The 18,489-nt window shown below is 38.3% G+C and overlaps 1 non-coding gene across 1 annotated transcript; it reads right to left on the reverse strand.

Moving 5' to 3' along the window:
- Positions 1-897: 897 nt before the first annotated feature.
- Positions 898-972, reverse strand: TRNAR-UCG (transfer RNA arginine (anticodon UCG)). The gene has a single exon. It is a non-coding gene; the product is annotated as a tRNA-Arg (tRNA).
- Between the last annotated feature and the right edge of the window lie 17,517 nt (positions 973-18,489).

Consider the following 18,489-nt stretch of genomic DNA (forward strand, 5'->3'; position numbering starts at 1 on the left):
GCGGGAGTAGGCAACCGCCCACCTGATGGATGGCCTCGCCCACCCATCCGCCCACCACAACAGAACAGGAGGGGGCAATTGCCCCCCGCAAGATGTTGAGGAATACATATACTTTATCGATTGTCTACTAATATACTAGTGCAAACTGTGAAAGTCTTATGTTGTTGGTGTTCTTGCCCCCTCAAGCGAAGTCTGAAATGACACCCCTGCAACAGAAGGAGAATAATAAAGGTGACCAGTGCCGGATTTAGGTTTGATGGGGCTCTAAGCTATTGAAGATAATGGGGCCAATTTATTTCTAGCATTCTTTTTCAGCGACAAAATTTCGCCTTTTCTGTTTGAATATATGCTATATGGTAATTTATGGACCTAATACATATCTATTAAGTAAATACGTTTTCGTGTATATTTCGTTAACTTAACTTACTGTTTTGAATTCATTACAGAAAAACTGTAAAATTTGTAAAATTAGCGGTAGTTTAATTTGGTACCAATAAAGTCCCTTGCCAATCTTTTTGCACCAACTATGATCCACGCTCCATGCCATGCTTCTACAATATGTGGAGACCGCGTCATTTCTCATTTCAAGTTGTTTCTATTCAGTTGGGTAAAGTTTGAAACGTTTCCAGGGATCCGTGGATTTGGATTTGGATTTGGATTTCTGGGCTTTCGGCATCTAAGGCCATGTAGCCCTTCACGATTTGAGGGATGACGTCCCTCGGCGAGCACACAATCCGGGGAAAGGGAAGGAAGAAAGGATTGGGAAAGGAAGGAAGCGGCCTGGGACCTATAAGTTAGGTACCACCCCGGCATTTGCCTGGTGTGAATGAGGAAAACCCAGGAAAACCTCATTCAGGGTGGCTGGCCTGAAAAAGCTGTTACACTTTTTCGACCGAGTGACCCCACCGGGAATCGAACCCGGGACCGCTCGCACCGAAGGCGAGAGCGTTAGCGACTACGCTACGCGGGGCCACTCCAGGGATCCGTGTGTGTAAATACAGTCTAAATATCATCCAGGGTTGGTAATTACTGCCTGAAGCTCAACTAATCGTGTGAGCTTTTTCGAGGTCAGGTTACTGGAGTAACTCAAAATGGAATGCAACCCTCGAAGATTACACAAGGTGTAATATGACACAAATTCGCTGGAACCAGAGGTGAACTTAGAAGGTTAAAACTGGAGAAGGGGCAACTAAAACCCAGATTATGATAGATATATCGCGAGTTTACTCTAAACTTTCAAAAATATGTAAGTAATGGCTTCAATTATTTTTGTCACTCAAAAAACTGGGATCGTAGACCTCTCCGGCCCCTGGCTAAATACGTCCCTGGAAAATCATAAAAACATCGTTAAAAAACCTAACTGTTGCACTAAAATTATTATAAGACCTATAAATGTAGGTAACATCTTTTTACTGCGACGTGAAAAGATGTTGGTACCTTGCCTTGCTATGTAGTAACCAGTGGCGTATTTAGGGGGGGGGGGCTTCCGGGCTTAAGACCCCCGGAATCACTTAGTATATAAAGTAAATGAAATATCTTGCAGAATTTTCACATTTCCAGACAAAGCCCCCCCCCCCGAAGTTAGCAAAGCACCTCCCGAAACAAAATCGTAAATACACCACTGGTAGTAACTAGTGCCGAAAACCTAATGGATTCAGCCTGTTGCATACAGTAGTAGTGGCCCCGTTATGGCCGAATGACTCATCCTCACTCTCTTTCATGACCAGGGTGAAAGGTCAATGACCTGGCCCGGGGTCAATGACCTAGGGGTACCTAGGACCACCCCCTCTAAATTTTGGCAGGGGTACCATGGCCCACCCCTTAAATTTTGGCAGGGGTACATAGGACCACCCCCCTTAAATTTTGGAAATTGCCAAATCTAAAAATTTGGTATGGTAGCCTAGGACCACAGTATGTACCTCTATCAGTATTGGGTGTCTATGTCGTTCCCTTTCATGGGTAAAAAATTGCCAAAAATTCAAATTTCGGGGGTTTTTGACCTAATTTATCCTCTTGGATGAGGTGTTATTACCCTATATGGTTATATGGGTGTATACAGGGGTCCATTCCCTTTCATAAGACATGGGTATATTAATGTACCCCTTGAAAAATTTGGGAGGGGTACCTTGGCCCACCCCTTAAATTTTGGAAATTGTCCAATTTAAACATTTGGTATTATAGTATAGGACCCTAATATGTATTATGATAAATTTGGATGGTCCACCTCGTTCCCTTTTAGGGGTACCAAATTGCCAAAATATAAACGTAAGCAATACGTAGTACCACGTGTTTGGTTTTGACCTAATTTATCCCCTTTGATGAGGTGTTATTATCCTATATAGTTATATGGTCATGTATAGGGGTCCATTACCTATCATAAGACATGGGTATATTAATGCACCCCTTGAAAAATTTGGGAGGGGTACCTTGGCCCACCCCTTCAATTTTGGAAATTGCCAAATCTAAAAATTTGGTGTGGTAGCCTAGGACCATAGTATGTACCTCTATCAGTATTGGGTGTCTATGTCGTTCCCTTTCATGGGTAAAAAATTGCCAAAAATTTAAATTTCGGGGTTTTTTGACCTAATTTATCCCCTTTGATGAGGTATTATTACCCTATATAGTTATATGGACGTATACAGGGGTCCATTACTTTTCATAACATATGGGTATATTAATGCACCCCTTGAAAAATTTGGGAGGGGTACCTTGGCCCACCCCTTAAATTTTGGAAATTGACCAATTTAAACATTGGGTATTATAGTACAGGACCCTAATATGTATCATGATAAATTTGGGCGGTCCACCTCGTTTCCTTCCAGGGGCACAAAATTGCCAAAATATAAACGTAAGCAAGACGTTATACCACGTGTTTGGTCTTTTGGCCCAATTTATCCTCTTGGATGAGGTTCTATTACCTTATATGGTTATATGGTTATGTATAGGGGTCCATTACCTATCATAAGACATAGGTACATTTGTGCACTCCTTTAAAAATTTGGGAGGGGTACTTTGGCCCACCCCTTAAATTTTGGAAATTGCTCATTTTATATATTTGGTATTATAGTACTGGACCCTAACATGTATTATGATAAATTTGGGTAGTTCACCTTGTTCCCTTTTAGTACAGGACCTCATTATGTATCATGATAAATTTGGATGGTCCATCTCGTTCCCTTTCATGGGTACGAAATTGCCAATTTTAGGTACAACCACGTGTTTGTTTTTTGATTTAATTTATTCCCTTGGATGAGGTCCTATTACCTTATATGGTTATATGGCCATGTATAGGGGTCCATTTCCTATCATAAGACATAGGTACATTTTTGCACGCCTTTAAATTTTTGGGAGAGGTACCTTCGCCCACCCCTTTAATTTTGGAAATTGTTCAATTTAAACACTTGGTATTACAGTATAGGACCCTAATATGGATCACTATAAATTTGGGTGGTCCACATCGTTCCCTTTTTAGGGGTACAAAATTGCCAAATTTTAGTACAACCACGTGTTTGGTCTTTTGGCCCAATGTATCCTCTTGGATGATGTCCTATTACCTTATATGGTTATATTGTAATGTATAGGTGTTCATTTCCTATCATAAGACATAGGTACATTGGTGCACCCCTTTCAATTTTAGGAGAGGTACGTACCTTGGCCCGTCCCTTAAATTTTGGAATTTTTTTGATTTAAGCATTCGGTATTATAGTACAGGACCTTAATATGTATCATGATAAATTTGGATGGTCCACATCGTCCACTTTCATGGGTACGAAATTGCCAAAATATAAACGTAAGCAATACGTTGTACCACGTGTTTGACATTTTGACCCAATTTATCTCTTGGATGAGGTCCTATTACCTTATATGTTTATATGGTTATGTATAGGGGTCTATTCCCTATCATAAGACATAGGTATATTTGTGCACCCCTTTAAAATTTGTTAGGGGTACCTTGGCCCATCCCTTAAATTTTAGAAATTGCTCATTTTTATATATATTTGGTATTATAGTACTGGACCCTAACATGTATTATGATAAATTTGGGTGGTTTACCTCGTTTCTCTTTCATGGGTACATGTTATATGGGTATGTACAGAGGTTTATTACCTTTATATGTTTATGTTCCCTTTTAAATTTGGGGACTTATCAAATAACAAAATTCGGTAAACCTTTTTCTAGGACCCAATGTATCCTCTTGGATGAGGTCCTATTACCTTATATGGTTATATTGTAATGTATAGGTAGATGTTGGTGTTCCTCTTATGGCCAAATATTCAAAATTTAAAGGTTATTGACCGGCTTTATTATTGAATAAGTACAGGATTTATTACTTTTTCATAACACACAGGTGTATTTGTGTACCAATCTTAAATTTTGGGAGGGGTACATTTCTTATTGTCATATCAATAATTGGTAATGGTTCTTAAAATTGGATAGTATCTCATTCATTGGGTAAATCATTGTGATCACGTGATCAGGACATTGGAACATTGAAACTTTGTAGGATAATTTGAGAATTGCGTCATTGGTTTTGATTATTCCCGCCAAATATAAACGTAAGCAAGACGTTGTACCACGTGATTGTCCTTGATGAGGTAGTGTACAGGGATTCATTTCCTTTGTTGTGGTACTTCTTAAGTTTGAGTACACACACACTTCTAGAAAACAGTTGGTTCTACTCAGGTAAACAATTGACGGACATTATTGACATTATTGAACATATAATGATATGATTAACTCTAAGACTTAGGTATATCAAGAGAAGTATTCTTTAAATTTGGGAATGGTGATAAACAGAATTTTAACATAAGGTGCGAAATTTGAAACAATACATTGAACTTTAGTCACAGCTCATAGTCTAAGATCTTTGGTGGTGATTGATTTGAAATCTGATAGCTAACCTTATTGAATTTTATGACTCATAGACGAAAGGCAATACATGCTACAACACTGGCAAAGTTATTATTAATGCAATTTGATTGGTTGATCACTATCTGTCGTGCAATCTGATTGGCTGATCACTATCTTTCGTGCAATCTGATTGGTTGATGATTTTCAAATCTTTGCTGTATTCAGTTTTAAGTTTTGTTTAACATTTAAAAATCTTGGTTTCGTTCAACATTTTGCACTCACTGATAAATATGATCAAAACCGTTTATTTGTTAATCGAATAGTTAAAAACCGGATAAAGTTTGACGGTTAACCGTGAAACGTAAATTTTTTTTGCTTGAAATTTTTTGTTTGAAAATTTTTTCGTTTCAAAATTTTGTTTGAGATTTTTTCGTTTGAAATTTTTGTTTGAAATTTTTTTCGTTTGAAAATTTTTGTTCGAAAATTTTGTTTAAAATTTTTTGTTTAAAATTTTTCGTTTCCAAATTTTTTGTTTGAAATTTTTTGTTTCAAAATTTTGTTTGAAATTTTTTTCGTTTCAAAATTTTGTTTCAAAGATTTTTGTTCTCGAAATTTTTGTTTCAAAGTTTGAGTTGACATTTTTAAAAGTTTGTGCACTTATTAGTAAAGAACCGGAACTGTTTAGAGCAAAAACCTTTGACAACATTGTGGTGCAATAGTACACGTCAGAACCTGGGGTTGTACTTGAAATGAAAAAACACAATTCATTGAAATGGATCATTTTATTACACTCCACATACATCCATACCAGATAGTGGTTCTGGATATTGTCGATACAATGTATTTTGAACTTCTTGCACTAGTTTGTCTTTAGCATATAATTTTAATTCCAATTGAAGTCTTTTAAGGTCTATTGCGATATCAATTGGTGGAAACTCAATGTCCATTTGATCACAAATAAACTGTTTATCAATACAGGTATGCACTAGCCGGAACTGTTTAGAACAAAAACCTCTGGCAACATTGTGGTGCACGTCAGAACATGATAATGCAACGTCATCAGTTTTGCATCATCGTTCGAGTTAGTTAGTATTCATGATAACATCATCATGGCTACTTGTCTGCAGTTTCTAAACACACGTGATGTGATGAAATCATTTACCAAGATTACTGATTTACAACAGAATGTACCTTATAGAATCTTAGCTAGCCAAACGATCCCTACAAAGTTTGGATTAAGAATCGTAGTGAAGCTTGAAAATGATAAGAATATAATTTTACCAGCAAGATATTTACCCATGGAAGCATCAAAACAAGAAGAACTGCTGCGTTTCTTAAATACTGGATCTGTATCTTTATGTTACAAAGGATTCTTGGGTCGAAGTCATCAATTTGAATTTAGTACATAGCCGGATTCGTCAGCCATTGTGATGAAATCATGAATCAGCACGTCAGCCGTAGTTGTATGAATGTGGTTGGTCGGCATGACGTCAGCAACTGTGATGAAACCATAAATTCAAACGTCAGCACATTCCTTACCAATGACGTCAGCCGTAGCTCTATAAATCAACCAATACAGTGTCATCCCACGAAATCATTTGAGCAAGTGCTTTTCAGGAGGAAAGATGTGTACTTCTAACGATAAAGAGTTCATCTTCGCAAGCTATTATCCAATAAATATATTTCAAACAAAACATGTGATGATTGGTATCAGTGCTAGAACATTTGAACCTGTGATTCGATTGGGCAAAGCAGAACAATTTGGTGTACAACTGAACTTTGAAGAATGGCACGAATCGACCAAATGAACGATGAGCTAAATGTGACCATAGTCAAATCATTAGGCTCAAATCATGAAGTGGTGCTGCGTACAGTCCTCGAAGAGAAGATGGTGCTGTTACGTAAAAGAGTACATTCCATGTCTCTCGCAACATGGTGTATCTAACACAAACGGAATGGAACAAATTCATCAGCGTATTTCAGTGTGTGAAACATGCAGTGGAAGTGTGCAACAAAACTAGTATATTCCTTCAAAAATGTGTTATGCATATTGTACAACATGTATCTAGATATTGTGATGGTTGTCAACATCGTTCGTGGGTGCATAACTGTATTGATAAACAGTTTATTTGTGATCAAATGGACATTGAGTTTCCACCAATTGATATCGCAATAGACCTTAAAAGACTTCAATTGGAATTAAAATTATATGCTAAAGACAAACTAGTGCAAGAAGTTCAAAATACATTGTATCGACAATATCCAGAACCACTATCTGGTATGGATGTATGTGGAGTGTAATAAAATGATCCATTTCAATGAATTGTGTTTTTTCATTTCAAGTACAACCCCAGGTTCTGACGTGTACTATTGCACCACAATGTTGTCAAAGGTTTTTGCTCTAAACAGTTCCGGTTCTTTACTAATAAGTGCACAAACTTTTAAAAATGTCAACTCAAACTTTGAAACAAAAATTTCGAGAACAAAAATCTTTGAAACAAAATTTTGAAACGAAAAAAATTTCAAACAAAATTTTGAAACAAAAAATTTCAAACAAAAAATTTGGAAACGAAAAATTTTAAACAAAAAATTTTAAACAAAATTTTCGAACAAAAATTTTCAAACGAAAAAAATTTCAAACAAAAATTTCAAACGAAAAAATCTCAAACAAAATTTTGAAACGAAAAAATTTTCAAACAAAAAATTTCAAGCAAAAAAAATTTACGTTTCACGGTTAACCGTCAAACTTTATCCGGTTTTTAACTATTCGATTAACAAATAAACGGTTTTGATCATATTTATCAGTGAGTGCAAAATGTTGAACGAAACCAAGATTTTTAAATGTTAAACAAAACTTAAAACTGAATACAGCAAAGATTTGAAAATCATCAACCAATCAGATTGCACGAAAGATAGTGATCAGCCAATCAGATTGCACGACAGATAGTGATCAACCAATCAAATTGCATTAATAATAACTTTGCCAGTGTTGTAGCATGTATTGCCTTTCGTCTATGAGTCATAAAATTCAATAAGGTTAGCTATCAGATTTCAAATCAATCACCACCAAAGATCTTAGACTATGAGCTGTGACTAAAGTTCAATGTATTGTTTCAAATTTCGCACCTTATGTTAAAATTCTGTTTATCACCATTCCCAAATTTAAAGAATACTTCTCTTGATATACCTAAGTCTTAGAGTTAATCATATCATTATATGTTCAATAATGTCAATAATGTCCGTCAATTGTTTACCTGAGTAGAACCAACTGTTTTCTAGAAGTGTGTGTGTACTCAAACTTAAGAAGTACCACAACAAAGGAAATGAATCCCTGTACACTACCTCATCAAGGACAATCACGTGGTACAACGTCTTGCTTACGTTTATATTTGGCGGGAATAATCAAAACCAATGACGCAATTCTCAAATTATCCTACAAAGTTTCAATGTTCCAATGTCCTGATCACGTGATCACAATGATTTACCCAATGAATGAGATACTATCCAATTTTAAGAACCATTACCAATTATTGATATGACAATAAGAAATGTACCCCTCCCAAAATTTAAGATTGGTACACAAATACACCTGTGTGTTATGAAAAAGTAATAAATCCTGTACTTATTCAATAATAAAGCCGGTCAATAACCTTTAAATTTTGAATATTTGGCCATAAGAGGAACACCAACATCTACCTATACATTACAATATAACCATATAAGGTAATAGGACCTCATCCAAGAGGATACATTGGGTCCTAGAAAAAGGTTTACCGAATTTTGTTATTTGATAAGTCCCCAAATTTAAAAGGGAACATAAACATATAAAGGTAATAAACCTCTGTACATACCCATATAACATGTACCCATGAAAGAGAAACGAGGTAAACCACCCAAATTTATCATAATACATGTTAGGGTCCAGTACTATAATACCAAATATATATAAAAATGAGCAATTTCTAAAATTTAAGGGATGGGCCAAGGTACCCCTAACAAATTTTAAAGGGGTGCACAAATGTACCTATGTCTTATGATAGGGAATAGACCCCTATACATAACCATATAAACATATAAGGTAATAGGACCTCATCCAAGAGATAAATTGGGTCAAAATGTCAAACACGTGGTACAACGTATTGCTTACGTTTATATTTTGGCAATTTCGTACCCATGAAAGTGGACGATGTGGACCATCCAAATTTATCATGATACATATTAAGGTCCTGTACTATAATACCGAATGCTTAAATCAAAAAAATTCCAAAATTTAAGGGACGGGCCAAGGTACGTACCTCTCCTAAAATTGAAAGGGGTGCACCAATGTACCTATGTCTTATGATAGGAAATGAACACCTATACATTACAATATAACCATATAAGGTAATAGGACATCATCCAAGAGGATACATTGGGCCAAAAGACCAAACACGTGGTTGTACTAAAATTTGGCAATTTTGTACCCCTAAAAAGGGAACGATGTGGACCACCCAAATTTATAGTGATCCATATTAGGGTCCTATACTGTAATACCAAGTGTTTAAATTGAACAATTTCCAAAATTAAAGGGGTGGGCGAAGGTACCTCTCCCAAAAATTTAAAGGCGTGCAAAAATGTACCTATGTCTTATGATAGGAAATGGACCCCTATACATGGCCATATAACCATATAAGGTAATAGGACCTCATCCAAGGGAATAAATTAAATCAAAAAACAAACACGTGGTTGTACCTAAAATTGGCAATTTCGTACCCATGAAAGGGAACGAGATGGACCATCCAAATTTATCATGATACATAATGAGGTCCTGTACTAAAAGGGAACAAGGTGAACTACCCAAATTTATCATAATACATGTTAGGGTCCAGTACTATAATACCAAATATATAAAATGAGCAATTTCCAAAATTTAAGGGGTGGGCCAAAGTACCCCTCCCAAATTTTTAAAGGAGTGCACAAATGTACCTATGTCTTATGATAGGTAATGGACCCCTATACATAACCATATAACCATATAAGGTAATAGAACCTCATCCAAGAGGATAAATTGGGCCAAAAGACCAAACACGTGGTATAACGTCTTGCTTACGTTTATATTTTGGCAATTTTGTGCCCCTGGAAGGAAACGAGGTGGACCGCCCAAATTTATCATGATACATATTAGGGTCCTGTACTATAATACCCAATGTTTAAATTGGTCAATTTCCAAAATTTAAGGGGTGGGCCAAGGTACCCCTCCCAAATTTTTCAAGGGGTGCATTAATATACCCATATGTTATGAAAAGTAATGGACCCCTGTATACGTCCATATAACTATATAGGGTAATAATACCTCATCAAAGGGGATAAATTAGGTCAAAAAACCCCAAAATTTAAATTTTTGGCAATTTTTTACCCATGAAAGGGAACGACATAGACACCCAATACTGATAGAGGTACATACTATGGTCCTAGGCTACCACACCAAATTTTTAGATTTGGCAATTTCCAAAATTGAAGGGGTGGGCCAAGGTACCCCTCCCAAATTTTTCAAGGGGTGCATTAATATACCCATGTCTTATGATAGGTAATGGACCCCTATACATGACCATATAACTATATAGGATAATAACACCTCATCAAAGGGGATAAATTAGGTCAAAACCAAACACGTGGTACTACGTATTGCTTACGTTTATATTTTGGCAATTTGGTACCCCTAAAAGGGAACGAGGTGGACCATCCAAATTTATCATAATACATATTAGGGTCCTATACTATAATACCAAATGTTTAAATTGGACAATTTCCAAAATTTAAGGGGTGGGCCAAGGTACCCCTCCCAAATTTTTCAAGGGGTACATTAATATACCCATGTCTTATGAAAGGGAATGGACCCCTGTATACACCCATATAACCATATAGGGTAATAACACCTCATCCAAGAGGATAAATTAGGTCAAAAACCCCCGAAATTTGAATTTTTGGCAATTTTTTACCCATGAAAGGGAACGACATAGACACCCAATACTGATAGAGGTACATACTGTGGTCCTAGGCTACCATACCAAATTTTTAGATTTGGCAATTTCCAAAATTTAAGGGGGGTGGTCCTATGTACCCCTGCCAAAATTTAAGGGGTGGGCCATGGTACCCCTGCCAAAATTTAGAGGGGGTGGTCCTAGGTACCCCTAGGTCATTGACCCCGGGCCAGGTCATTGACCTTTCACCCTGGTCATGAAAGAGAGTGAGGATGAGTCATTCGGCCATAACGGGGCCACTACTACTCATACTAACTTACACAAGGTAAATTCGGGCAGTTCTGAACGTAACAATACATAAAATACTGTTAATATATACAAACGAACGACTCATATGCCTAGAACGAATGGATGAAATCACTACGATTCGTGCTCCTATTCTTTCCTTTAGTCAGGGGCGGATCCATTCTGAATATTTAGGGGGGGGGGCAGTCGTTCGAAGTCAATAGGTTTTATTTTATGTTTATAATGCAAAGGTGAAAATTCTTAGGATAGGTTTTATTTTTAAAATAAAAAGATATTCAGTTCTGGGGGGCGATCGCCCCCTGGATCCGCCCTTGCCTTTAGTGATCCATTATTGCACTCTATAGATCACTATATGAGCTCCTCCGTGGCTAAGCAGTTAGCGTACGCACCTTTGGCGTGGGAGACCCGGGTTCGATTCCCGGTGGGAGCTCATGTGGTTCGGATTCCACGTTAATCAGTAGGTCCCGTCTCATGTAGCCTCGCTGCTGAAAGGGACGTTAAACTCAAAATCAACTCAACTCTATAGATCACTATGAAAATCAGTGCCAAGTTCTGAAAGTATGAAAATACTTCTGCAAACTACTTTTCATACTTACGTACAGCGAAATAAAATAGCTATAATTTTGCGATGTAAAGATTATTGCCGCTTAGGGTTGTAATTCCTTTATATTTTACTATTATTTCGCGAGCTTGTCGTTTCATGCCTTCTTCCAAGCATCCACTGTTACCAGACTCAATTTCTTGTCGAATTCCAAATAGTACAAGAAAGGGTAGCACTAGAGTTCTATCCGCATACAAGATACTGTATCACTTATGCTGTGAAGTCTTATCAAAGTAGCTAACTGTAATGGCTGGAAAACAAGGTCCCAATTACAAATGGGGCTCTGAAACAAAATCCCCATTACAAGCAGAGCTGGGAAACGAGGGTTCCATTATAAGCGGGGCTGGGCAACATAAATCCCATTGCAGGCGGGTTGGAAAACAGGGCCCTATTACTTGCTTCATGAGAGCTTAATACATAACAGTGTACAGAACACCGTTGTTGTATGTGCGTTTTATCTTATTTGCTTTTTCTTATTATTTGGAAATGACATTACAGCCACTTTTTCTTTAAAATTTTTGGGGCCCCCAAGAGAGCTATAGCTTGTTTAGCTTATACGCAAATCCGGCACAGAAGGTGACATCCTGTACTTCACAAGCAATAGGTATTACTTTCGATTGTAATGTAATAGGTTCTATGACTCTGTTTAACTCTGCAATGGACAATGATTTTAAGACAGATACTTGTAGTAATATAATGATGCCAAAAGTCGTGATTAATGAATTGAAGTTTAACACACACGCACAATCGTGCTATTGAAACGCCAGTGTTTGTATGTGCTGCACTGAAAAAGAAAGTGCTTTCTAAAAAGCCAACTAAATAATGGACAGAGCTGGCCAGTATTATCTATTGTCTCATTTTGAGAAAGAGAGGGAGGAGAGTAATGCTTTGTGTCAAGGGCGCCGATCCTGGGGGCCCAAGGGGGCCCGGGCTTCCCCAAAGCCCATGTGCGCCCCCGCATTTTATTTATGAATATACAATATTTGGCATAATTTGAATTCAATTTGTCTTAAAATCCTCATGCATGCCTTCTGCATCTGAATGCCCCCCCCCCAAATTTACAGAGAAATCGGCGCCCTTGCTTTGTGTTGGCGCGATAGCTTCTTATAAGAGGGTTCCAACTTGCAATTGTTTACAGCAATGTACCACATGTCTTACACGTGTGGCATTAAACAGATTTGTAAAAACCCTTATTATAGCATTGTTGAGTTGATCTCTGTTGCGTTCAGAAGTCTTGGCGGTCGGTGCTTGTTCAGCTAATATGTCGAAAAAAATTAGTGATTTCTTCTCAGGCTCGGTGTCTTTCTCGTGTTCAAAGAAACGCGATTTTCAATCCGTTGATGTTAGTGATAATCCTTCTTCTTCAATGGGGAAAAAGACAAAAAATACAAATACATGTGACAACCAGGATTCGCAATTTGAAGTGTTCGATTTCGAGGAAAGTGAAAATGAACTAGATGTTGGAGAGAGCGAAGACGACAGTATTGCTTCTGAAGTTACTCATTTATATTTTTTGTCTCTTGCTTTTTTGTATTATATTACCAAAATCATTAAACGATGAAAAGTTTAAAATTATTAAACACTCATATACATCGTGATTTCTCCTTGTGAAAATTCTATTTAAGATCAAGATTAACAATACGATACAACCACGAAAAACACGTCCTACGCAAACGGATTTTTCAGTGGCTTCAAAATATAAAAACCTTCAAAGTGATAATATCAAGCTTATTCAAGGTGATGGTGTCAAAACATATAAGTTAAAATCTTTCAAGGTGTCTATTTTAAATTGAAAAAAACATATTTTCCAGCATAAACAGCGCCTTGCTAAAAACAGTTTTTTTGACACTATAAAACCAGGCATTTTTAAAAATTACCAACATTCGACCTACACCGGCTAAGAGTGTGGTATGGTACAATTATTCTGCGTCCAGAGGAACCACCCAGGACTGACAGCGGTGATGGAAGGCCTGTGTTTGTGAGTATAAGCTTTGCGCTGATGAACTTTTGCATGACATAAATGTCGTGAAAGGAGGACTACGTGACTTTATAAACACACGAGAGTATCAGGGATTTCTCCTTGATAGACCCCTGCCATTGTACTACCTATATTTCACATCATGAGTTTGTAAATATTGTTTGTATCTATATCGTTTGCATTTATGGTGACGGTTTTAATAAATACCACAAATATATGACACTTGTCATTTTATTAGCATTCTGATTACTTAACGTGACAATTGATTGTTGCTACATTCAGTAACATAATTAGTATCATATTATTAGTAATATATTATGGCTCCCCCAGAGGAATCTCTCTCGTGTGGTTCTTAGTGTTTGTGTTCCTCTTTTCACACATATAAGGCACTTTTTTTGCTTTGTTAACTCCATTGTGGTCATTTCATTTCTCACATTCTCTTGTCATGCCCACGACTCGCAGTCAGGCTTCATTCATTCCCTTAAACACACCTCAAGCTCAAAATTCAAACAATATGGCAGGCACTTCTTCCATCATTCCCGATATATACAGTGCGTCCAAGGAACAAAGCGCGGATTTATTTTTACAAAATTTTTTGAAGATCGCACTGGTCAATAACTGTGATGACTCAAAATGCATAAAGATTTTCGAAAAGTCCCTTTCTGGACCCGCTCAACATTGGTTCTCCACCCAAAATCTCTCTACCCTTCCCTGGTCAACCGTCCAACAAAAAATCCTAAAACAATTTGGCGACGAACAGGTTCCACGATCTCGCATTCATCAGTATAGGGCTCGAGTTCAACTCCCTAATGAACCACTTTCTCATTACGTTTTCGCAAAGAAATTTCTGGCAGATCAGGCATACACGCAATTAGATTTTCAGGAGTTTCTTTTAGAATGCGTGTCGAGTATGACACCCGAGAACATACGATGGTTTGGCACCATATCTGACTATCCCACATTTATTGATGAGGTTACAACCTTAGAACGCACTCAGCTCATGGCCCAAAAGCGAGAAACGGACTCTTCCTTTTCACGCCAAACTTCAGATGTCCCAACTTCTAGCGCCATTCAAGAACTAACTCATCAAGTTTCACAGTTACAGCTTCATCTCAACACCCTTTCAAATTCTCAACCTACCTCTGTTCATTTCGCTCATACCCGTTCTCGTTCTGCTAGTCCTCACAATCACAACACCCTCTCTCCTAACCATAAATCCCTTCCCTTTCCACGGTCCCTCTCACCCCATCCGCCGTCCTCCTGTCTCCAACATTCTCATTTTACCAATCCAACCTCTTCTTCTTCTACCTCGTGTACTCATTGCTCCACACACCCATCTCATTGTTGTCAATGTACCGCCTCCTCTCTTTGTCAAACTGTCCCTCAGTCTCCCCCAACTCGTAACACTCCACGAAATGATCACAATAACGACTCTCGTAAAGGCAAGAACAATAAGCGTTTTAATAAGCATTCTTCCCAACCCCAAAACGTCTATACTACACAACAGCCAACCATACCCATTCCCCTATATCCATTCTATCATCCCTTTTTTCAATATCCTACCCCTACCCACCTACCCTCCCTCCCTTCCCTTTCCCCTGTCTCCACAAACTCTCGTACCAATAAACCAAAAAACGCCCAAAATTAGCGCGAGAGCGCACCAGTCTCCTCGCGCTTAATTCTCCCTCATCCCCTTCTTCCCCTCCCTCTTCCTCAGATTACCTCCAATTACCGTTGCATTTCAAAGGCAAATTACCTTACGTCAAAGCCCGTTGCATGACCAAGGATGTTTTCTTTTGCCTTGACTCTGGTGCTGAAGTCAGTCTCTTTCCAGCCGACCAACTCGACTCTTCGGTTCGTACTTTTAAGCTTCACACGGTTCTAAATGGTCTTTCATCATCTCCGGTACATCTCTCCCGTGCTACCATCCTCAACTTAAATTTTAATGGTCATCAATACTCTGTACTTTTTCGTTTGGTTCCTTTCAAAAACTTTCCTGCTATCCTTTCCAGTAAATTTCTTCAAGACCATCAAGCAACCCTTGATTTTGACAAAGGCATCCTATCATTACGTCATCTAGGTCGCATGCCTCCAGCCGATAATGCAATACACAGCGTTAATACAAACACATTTCACTTTTTCAAAAAACATCCCACTCCTCACATTGTTTTTCAAGCACGTAGGAGACTTGTCATACCACCCCGTTCAGCTAAAGCAGTTCCTCTCAAGGTTAACGGTCACTTTCCAAATACATCCTTCCGGCTACATACTCCTATCTTACGAAACTTAAGTAACTGCTATATGACGCATGCCGTTGTTTCCATAGATAACCTTGTTTTGCCACTTGCAAACGTCTCGTCTCGTCCCCAGATTATAAAGGCCAATGCTCCCATTGTTATTGGTTCCATATTTTCACCACCGGAACAAAATACTAACGCTTACACCATCAGACAGGTTCATTTTCCCACGGACGAGGACGCTTCACGACACAAAGCACAACGCCTTAAAGAAATCGGTCATCTCATTGACATTAACAAATCTCACTTTTCTCCTGACATGGACGAACATCAAACTGCTCAAATGAAGGCGCTACTTTCTGAATATGCTTTTCTTTTTCAATGGCACGACAATGATTTTACAAAAATACCCACCTTTTCGGCCACGTTAGACTTAGAATCAGACGTTCCCTTTAAGTCCCCCCAATTTGTAATTCCACATAGACTTAGACCGCCAGCAAGAGAACTCGTCCTGCGCCTCATTAATCAAGGAGTGTTTGAACAATCAGATTCTCAGTACAGAAATAACATATTATTTGTTTTAAAACCAAATTCCAAAACTGAGCTAAGGGCCGTTTTTGATCTCAGGGGCCTTAACTCCCGTTCAAGAACAATAGCTTCTCCTTTAGAAGATATACAGGACGTTCTAGAGTCTCTTTCTGACTCAGTTTGGTTCAACTCCTTTGATTTACACTCTAGTTTCTATCAATTAGACTTAGATCCCAAGGACAGACCGGCCACTGCGTTCTCCATTAAGGGTCTTTCTCTCCCCTTCAATCATCTTCAATTGACATCTGTTCCTCAGGGTTTCAAAAATGCCTCCATTTTACTTCAACAAGCTCTTCAAACTATTTATAGGGACATCTTCCCCAACAATATTACATCATTCGTTGACGACATGTATGTCCACGCAGATTCATTCGATCAGATGATGATTGTGCTTCGTACCTTCTTTCAGCAAGCCGCCAAACATTCTCTGCTCTTTAACATTAAAAAATCAGTTTTCGGATCAAAAAGAATTAAATGTTTAGGCCATATTATTGACAATCACACTCTACAACCTGACCCTGATAAGATTTCAGCTTTAGCTCAGGCACCCAGACCGGCCACTCTCAAAAGCCTCAAAAGCTGGTTAGCCAGTGCAAATTTTTTCCGACGTTTTTTCAAAAATTTTTCCATCATTCTTGCACCCCTTTATCACGCTCTGTCAAACAATCCTAAAAAGCTCATCTGGACTCCTGAGCGCGTTCAAGCGTTTGAAACAATGCAGAAACTTCTAACCTCACCCCCCGTACTTGCTCTATATTCAACCCGCAATACACACCACATTCTCATGACAGACGCCGCATCAGTAGGCGTCGGGGCGGTGTTATTACAGAAAGATCTCACTACTAACGTTGTGCAACCTGTTTGCTATGTCTCTTCCAGACATCCCAAATCCGTTTCCCCCCTTCCAATCGTCCATCAAGAATTATATGCAGTGTACTTTTCTCTCCGGATATTAGAAAAATATTTGTTAGGCCACCATTTCACCCTAGTTACTGACAATATTTCTCTTCTTGCTGTTCGGGAAACAATTGTTCCATCCCCAAAAATTTTGAGATGGTTAAACTACATTAATACATTTGACTTTACAATCAAACATGCAAAAAGCCATCAGAACCCCATAGCTGATTATCTTAGTAGGCATCCTGCTCCTCTTACGCAAGACACAATAGACATGGACAATGAGGTTGTGCCTGATTCTGTACTTCTAACTATCGATAACAACTTGGACCTATCTCGCCTACAGGGTGAAGATAAATTCTTCTCCAAAATTATCGAGACTCTTAACAAACGAGACGAGACAGATCCTTCATTCCAACGTCTCAACAAACAATACGTTATTCAGAAAGGCATACTTTACAAAAAACTGTACCGAGTACCTAACTCTCGATTACTGCTCTGCGTACCCGACAGTCTTAAACCAGCTTTATTCGATGAGTATCATGACTCAATGACTCACATAGGTTTTACCAAGATGTATTGGATGTTGCGATACAAGTATTTCTTTCCGCGCCTAAAATCATGGCTAGCTCAGAAACTTAAATCATGTAAAGGCTGCGCCATCTTTAAAGGCAATTACATGCCTAATAACCCCACAATTCAGCGTTTTCCTCAGTCAGGCCTATTTGAAACCTTTTCTTTGGATCTAGCAGGCAAGCTAATACCCAGCGATCCCGAAGGTTTCCAATACTTTTATGCAGCTACGGACCACTGTACTGGATTCACCATTACTCATCCCATAACAACTCCAAACAGCGACAACTTCATCAATTTCATCACAAACCATATCATTCTTCCATATAATACTCCTCGCACAATCTACTTAGATCTTCAGAGTTCACACCGGTCTACAGTATAGTTAAACTTCCTCAAGTCTCTTAACATAACAGTTAAGTACGGCCTACCCTATCAACATCGTTCTCTAGGCACAGTCGAACAAAGATTAGGCTCCTTGCAAACGAGTCTCAAATT

Source organism: Thermobia domestica, chromosome 9 (assembly GCF_964235325.1).
Source record: "Thermobia domestica chromosome 9, izTheDome1.hap1.1, whole genome shotgun sequence".
Taxonomy (NCBI): Eukaryota; Metazoa; Arthropoda; class Insecta; order Zygentoma; family Lepismatidae; genus Thermobia; species Thermobia domestica.